Below are 6,686 nucleotides of genomic sequence, written 5' to 3' on the forward strand. Positions count from 1 at the left end.
TTGCGAGTTGCTCGGAGTCGCAATTTCCGAGTCGCAAAACCAAGTTTTGCTACATCTGGCCCCAATTCCCCAGGTCCAAAATTTAAATAAAAGCATAGGGGGACAATCAGCCTCATCACAAAGCCATTTTGGGTCCTGGGACATCATCCCCCTAGGCCAAATTTAACACAAAAGGGGATGGGACTGTGTCCCCCTTCCCTGAGCCTTATCCCCCAGGCTCCATAGAGGGAGGGAGCTGCGGCCTAATTGAGCCTCAGGGACAAAATTTAAATAAAAGGGCTACTAAACTTCAGTTCTTTCTACTGGTTAATTAGTGAGTGCTACCTTCTTCGGTGAATACCTACTGGATATTCCACACTACAATTATGTAAAGGACTTTCATAAAGGCAAACTTAGACCAAAAGTCCAAGTTTAGACCAAAAGTCTAAGTTTAGACCTAAACTCTAACTTCACTTGTAGTAAAGTTGGACTTTTGGTCTAAGTTTAGAATTTGGGTCTAACCTTGGACCAAAAATCTAAACTTAGACCAAAAGTTTAACTTTACTACAAGTAAAGTTAGAGTTATGGTCTAAGTTTAGACTTTTGATCTAAACGTTGACCAAAAGTCTAAACTTAGAACAAAAAGTTTAACTTTACTACAAGAAAAGTTAGACTTTAGGTCTAAATTTAGACTTTTGGTCTAATTTTACCTTTTTGAGTAGGTCCAATGTCTCCAATAACCTTGAGTATTTGTAGTTTTGGCAATGTGATTGTTCCTCAAGCATCTTCATACAGAAATCAGTGACAAATTGAATCCTCATATAGAAAGGACAATGAGACTACAGACAAAGAGTTGAATCTCCACCAAACAAGAGTACTCCTTCTTATTTATAAGGACTGAGTGCTTCATTGTTTGATAGGAATGTCATCACATTCCTCTGCATCAAGATCACATTAGATCACATTAGCAAAATTAGTGGGAAACACACTCAGGTCACTTTGGCTAGTTGAGCTGTCCATCAGTCTGGAAAACTGTGGGAACACAGTTACATACAACGAACATGGAAGTGGTGGGGGGAAACATGTAGAGCTTGTAGGTGATTGTGCACATTTGCATACTCAGCAGTAGTTAAAAGGGAGACCTATGGACTCTGCTGTCAGAAAAGGGGATGACAAGAAAGAACCCATTTGTCGTGGACATTCACTTCAGAAGAAATTTGCTCCAATAAATCAACAATGCATTCACCTGCATCAACTATTTCAGATTGTTTCTCAATGTTGAATTGTAGAGAAAATACACCCGCTGGTCTTTTTTAAAAGGGGAACCTTTCCAAGCTTTTTTTGGTACCAGGGACCCTATACCCCGGGGCCCACATCATTTTAGGGTGGGTGCCCTGGTTTCTCTATGGGGCAGCCATCAAGCACATGTTGGAGGTTGTGGGGGGCGGGAGGGGGACAACATGGCCCACACAGCCCCAGCTGGCTTCCCGCATCCTGCAGGATGCTCCCAGCTAGAGGGAGCAGTTATTTATGCTGAAAATTTAGCAGATTTACATCATACCACAAAATGCACAATCTCCTGACTAAGGTCTAGGTTCCTTCAAAATATTGTGTAATTGTGTTCAACAGTTTTTTCTGTATCCCTGCCTAAAAAGTATATGTAAAATGTATGGGGATCTTTGCTTTTTTGACTCGTACTTTTGCCCCTGCTTCATGGATCACCCTGAAATATTCCAGGAAGGAGCTATAGTGAATTTGCTTTTTTATTGAAATTTTTTCAACCTTCACCAAAGTTATTAGCAAACCAAAAAATGCCTTGTCTATGGAAAAGCAAACCAAAGTGTAACCACCCCAGTGGTGGCAGTTGCCACTGGGTTGTTATATAGTTAGGACCACATTTTCCATACAAAAGGGATTTGTTGAATTGCTAATAACCCATTTGAGGAATCATAAAAAAAATATATTATCCACCTAAGCGCCTCATGGGAATTTTTGGGGTGATTTTTCGAGCTGGGCTGGAAAAAAGTGCGGCACAAAGCATGTTTTCCCCCTGCAATTTTGCATAGGAAAATTTGACACATCTTCAGCCAAAACAGCTGAACAGAATTATCCCACATTAGGCAGAAAGCTAGATTTTGGTCCAGAAAGTGTGTCCTTTGGGATTTTATAAATTAAGGTTAAAAAGGTCTGTATAAAATCACACCAGGGAGGGACAGTGAAGACAACAGATCTAAAGAGAAGATCTGATTGGCTGCCTCTGCATCAACAACAATTTGGCAGCAGCTATTTTAGGACTCTGGGACATAGTCCACTGTCCTACACAAATAATACAAAACATGTTGAGGGGGTCCACTTGGGGTGGGTCAGTACCTGGGAGGCTACCAATAAATGCCTGCTCTTGCCAGCACCCTCTATGGATGCTGACTGTTTAGCTGGCTGTGGCCACGCGGGCAATGGGCACCACCTTGACCCCAAAGTTAATATAAAATTTGAGCATCCTGGATGAGAGCATGACACTTAAAAATATTTTTTTAAATGAATAATAATAATCATAATAATAATAATCATAATAATAAATGAGTGGTAGGAACCACTAGGTTGGGTACTGGAGCTCTGCACAGTAGAAGAAGGTTTGAACATGTTTAGATAGAGAGGAGAACTCTGGGATTGTATGGAGTATGGCACACAGGAACTGCTGCAAATGTGAGTAGGATAACCCCTGTTGGTTATGGAGTGGCTAACGGTCACCCCCACCCACAGGCTTGTGCCAGGCATAAATGTGAAACCCCTGTCTACCTTCTTCAGAACACTACTGTGCCGGTGAAAGACAGAAGAAGTACTGCCTCTGCTATTGAGACCTGTGAGGAGACCTGAAAGGCTGGACCTGCTCCCACTTGTGCCCAGGACAACAAATTGGACTCCAGGGGTCAGTTGATTCTCCTCTGGAGTAGTTAAAGAGACACAACAAGCTGCAAGAGGCCTTTTCCATGAAGCGGTTCACATCCACCACTGCATTCCACCAGCCCATCATTCTCTACTGCTCCGCCTCCATCTCCCTCGCACATAGACCCCACATCCGCCAAAGCAACAGCAGATGAAGTTCCTTCTCCCACCTCACCACAAAGTCCTGGAACAACCACCCCAATCATCTCAGGACCTGAACCTCTCTACAAGAATTCAAGAAAGGACTAAGTCCTCACTATTCAAGCAACCCCCCCTCCGCATAAACAGCATGGCTCTCAGCGCCTGGATACCATCATGGGTGTTTAGCCATGCTTTACAAATCCACAGTGAATTGAATTGAATTGAATTAAAAGCATTAAGATGACCACCAACTCCAGGTGAACTGAATGCTTTTGGTGGCCTCTGCTGGAGTGAGTCTTGACCCCAACTCCTATTTCTAAGGTCCTGATGCCCCTGGAAATGACTTCTCTTAAAATCTCTCAAAATAATGGAATTGTTTTGAATATCCAGACCTCTGGAGGACTGGCACCGACCATCCAAGCCAATCCACCTAAGGTGTGACTTCTGATGGCTGAAGAAACAGATTTCTCCCTGATTGAAGCTTCCCCAAAACAGTAAATCCATTTTAGCAAACCCTCAGCATTAAGGTATCTGGTCTTGTGGAACTCATTGTTTGATACTACCTGCAACCTTGTACCACTAGAGGGTTCTGAGCTCAAAACACAGAAAGTTTGAGAGTGTAAAGGCACCAAAATGATCCAACCAATGAGGAAACTTTGCAGGGAGCTAAATCTGAATTTTCCCTTTCAGAGTTTTTCCCGCAAAACCAACAGCTTCACTGGGACCTTGTCAAATGGCTAACCATCTTCAAAAGACCTTCATTACAACCTCGACCCACTAGAGGACTTTAATTTCAATTTCAGAGACTTGGACAAAGGTGGTTGGTGTATTTGACCCACACTCAATTGCAGTTTGCCTGATTCGTGCCTAGGTCACCATTTGCTATGACCATGGACTACCATGGATGCCTAGTGCTCTAAATTTTCTAAAATGCACATCTTCAGTTCCCATTTTTGTCATTTCTGCCAATCTGTGTCATTTTGATGTCATCATATTTATTACATGAGTAATCTATTTTTATAAACTGAAGTGGGATTTTTATTGTGTTGTGTTTATCACCGTTAACATGTTTTGGTACTTCTAACATCTTAACCTATTCTCTGCTCTGTGCCATAGCTACCAGAGGTTGAGCTCAGATTTAAATTATTGATACCTTTTCTACACCTGATAGATTAGTGAATGTATGACCTGTGGTGGAATACCATCCACCCAAACTAATGATTCACTATCTCAAAGGAGTAAACTGCTTTAATTATTTGAGACCACCACCTATCAATATTGCAACATCAAAAGCACACTTGCTCGCAATAGGTTTCACAGTAACATGCTCTCTAGCTCTTTTTAACTTTACCTTCCTAGAATATTTAACTGCTCTTATTAATGCCTGCATATCTATCACTAACTGACAATAAGTTCTGGCTCTTGACTGAAACTCTGATGGAATTACTCTTTCTTCTATGCAGTCATTCAAATGATTGAAACCACAGAATGAACTTGGTAATTCTGGAATACAATACCTAGGACCTCATTTACAATAATCTGATGCATCAGCCCCAATACGTCAGATTTCTTGTGCTGCCCTACAATCCCCTATCAAGGCCATGGACACAGTGTATTTACAATACAGAGCTCTGTGGCGCAGGTTTTCACGGATGCATCGTAAATTCTTGCACATCTGTTGGTGCTAAACTCAAGCATTACTGGACTAGCGTCAAAAAAATGATGCTTCTCTATCACTAGGAGGAGGCCCCTAGAAAGAAAAGCCCTGTGTCAATTTTACACCTGCTAGGACCAGGGTGTAAAATTTTGAATCAATGAAGACACAGAATTACACAGTTAAATGTTGTAAATTTAACTGTGTCAGTTCTTCCTGGCTTTTTCCTTGGGAACGCCTACATTGCATACATTACACCTGGTGCAAGTATTATGTGACATGCATTGGGCCCAATCCTTCAGGTTGTAAATCTGGAGCAGAGTAGAGCACTGCTAGAGCCACCGCACTGTCAAAAAAACATGATGTAACAGTGGGGCTAAGGCCTTGTAAACAGGCCCCTGGCACACTCCTAAGTCAGTCTTAGCTTGGATAGAAACGTTCTCAGTCTAACACTGAGCCAAAAATAAATAAAGAACACTAGAAAAACTAGAAAGGCCTATTTTCTGTCAGTTTCATGTGTAAAAAATGTTCAGGGAAACTATAATAACTTTAACTCAAAACTGCCGATATTATCTGTCTTCCTTGCTCCTGCTCCATTTCAAGAATCACCATGATTCTTCCAAAGCAAATATACCAATTCTATATATTTTAAAATATATTGCATTAAACGTACGTGTCATTTCTTTGACAAAAACAGTAGCTTATTCATACATTTGATATTAATACATGGCAAAAAACTGTGACTAAAATTAGTTTTTGTTTCTTCTTTCAATTGACGGAAGGGATCAAAATGTTCACTTTCCTAGGGATTTAAATAGAGCTGCATCCTTGGTAATTCTAGAGGAGTAGACAACGGAGAAAAACACAACTTACTGTTACAGTGGTTAAGTCCTCCTGCGTGAGCGGAGCCGCTGCACTGACGATCAAAGGCAGCTCTTAAATGCCCGGAGAGCTACCCTGCGTGCCAAAACGATGAGTCTAACTGAAGGAAGGAAGTGAGTCTGTGAAGCCACAGGCAGGATATTTAATAACATCAACGGCTGTTTACACTATTAGGTTGCATAACAACCCTAAAGGCAGAAGCCCGATTATATAGTAATCGTGTGTGTTCATGTTTGTACCAGTAATTGATGACAAATTGAACATCTGTGTTTAGTTGTTTTAAGCTTACACAACGCAGACATCAGCGCAGGTCATTTTAGTAAAACAGAAGCGAGTTAGTATTGGAAGAGCAAGATGCTCACATTTTTCTGGAAGGACAAATGAGTATGAGAGGGAGAACATTCCATTTTAGGTGGTTTAGCTGGAAAATGCACATGTAGGAAAGTGGGTTATTAGTAGGTAACTACTTCAACCAGTAATAATACCATAATCAGTAATAAGGTCCAGTCAAGTCTGAATAAATTAATCCATGCTCAACCCTTGGTAGCTTGGCGATGCATAGTCAGGCTTAATTTAGGAGACAGGTAAGTGTAAAGCATTTAATTTCATCAAAACAGTAAACAATTTAATGACACCACACAATAAAAACCCCACACCAATTTATAAAAATAGAGAATATTTGTGTCTTTAAATTGACACTAAAATGAAATAAAGCAAATGTAGAGAAACACTAACCAGGGCTATCTGGTCACCCTGGACCAGGACAACGTCAAAGTTTTAGGAGCACTGTGATGTAGCATGGGTTCGATAGGTTAAGCGGTAGGTCCCTGTCAAGATTTTAAGGTCACATTTAGTCAATGCTTTTTGGGCTTTTCTTCTCGGCCTCAATTGAGCGGGTCCTTGAATCTAGAGTTTTCTTTCATGATGGCAGTCTGCTTCTGAGTGATGCATCAATGGGTCTCTAAAGGTCTTTGTCCTCAGTGTCGATAACAGGGAGCTCTGGAGCCTTCAGTAGGGGAAACCAGTGCAGTCAGGCTAACTCGCGGTTTGACGGCAGTGGCTTGACTCTTAACGTTGAGCCTGTTTT

The 6,686-nt window shown here is 41.3% G+C and overlaps 1 protein-coding gene across 1 annotated transcript in view; it reads right to left on the minus strand.

Annotated features, from left to right (window-relative positions):
* Nucleotides 1-5,705, minus strand: part of LOC138247429 (putative methyltransferase DDB_G0268948) — a 102,712-nt gene extending 97,007 nt beyond the window's left edge. The window contains exon 1 of the mRNA XM_069202061.1: nucleotides 5,591-5,705. The gene's annotated coding sequence lies outside the window, so the exon portion shown is untranslated. The remainder of the gene's footprint in view (nucleotides 1-5,590) is intronic.
* Between the last annotated feature and the right edge of the window lie 981 nt (nucleotides 5,706-6,686).

Source organism: Pleurodeles waltl, chromosome 7 (genome assembly GCF_031143425.1).
Source record: "Pleurodeles waltl isolate 20211129_DDA chromosome 7, aPleWal1.hap1.20221129, whole genome shotgun sequence".
Lineage (NCBI taxonomy): Eukaryota > Metazoa > Chordata > Amphibia > Caudata > Salamandridae > Pleurodeles > Pleurodeles waltl.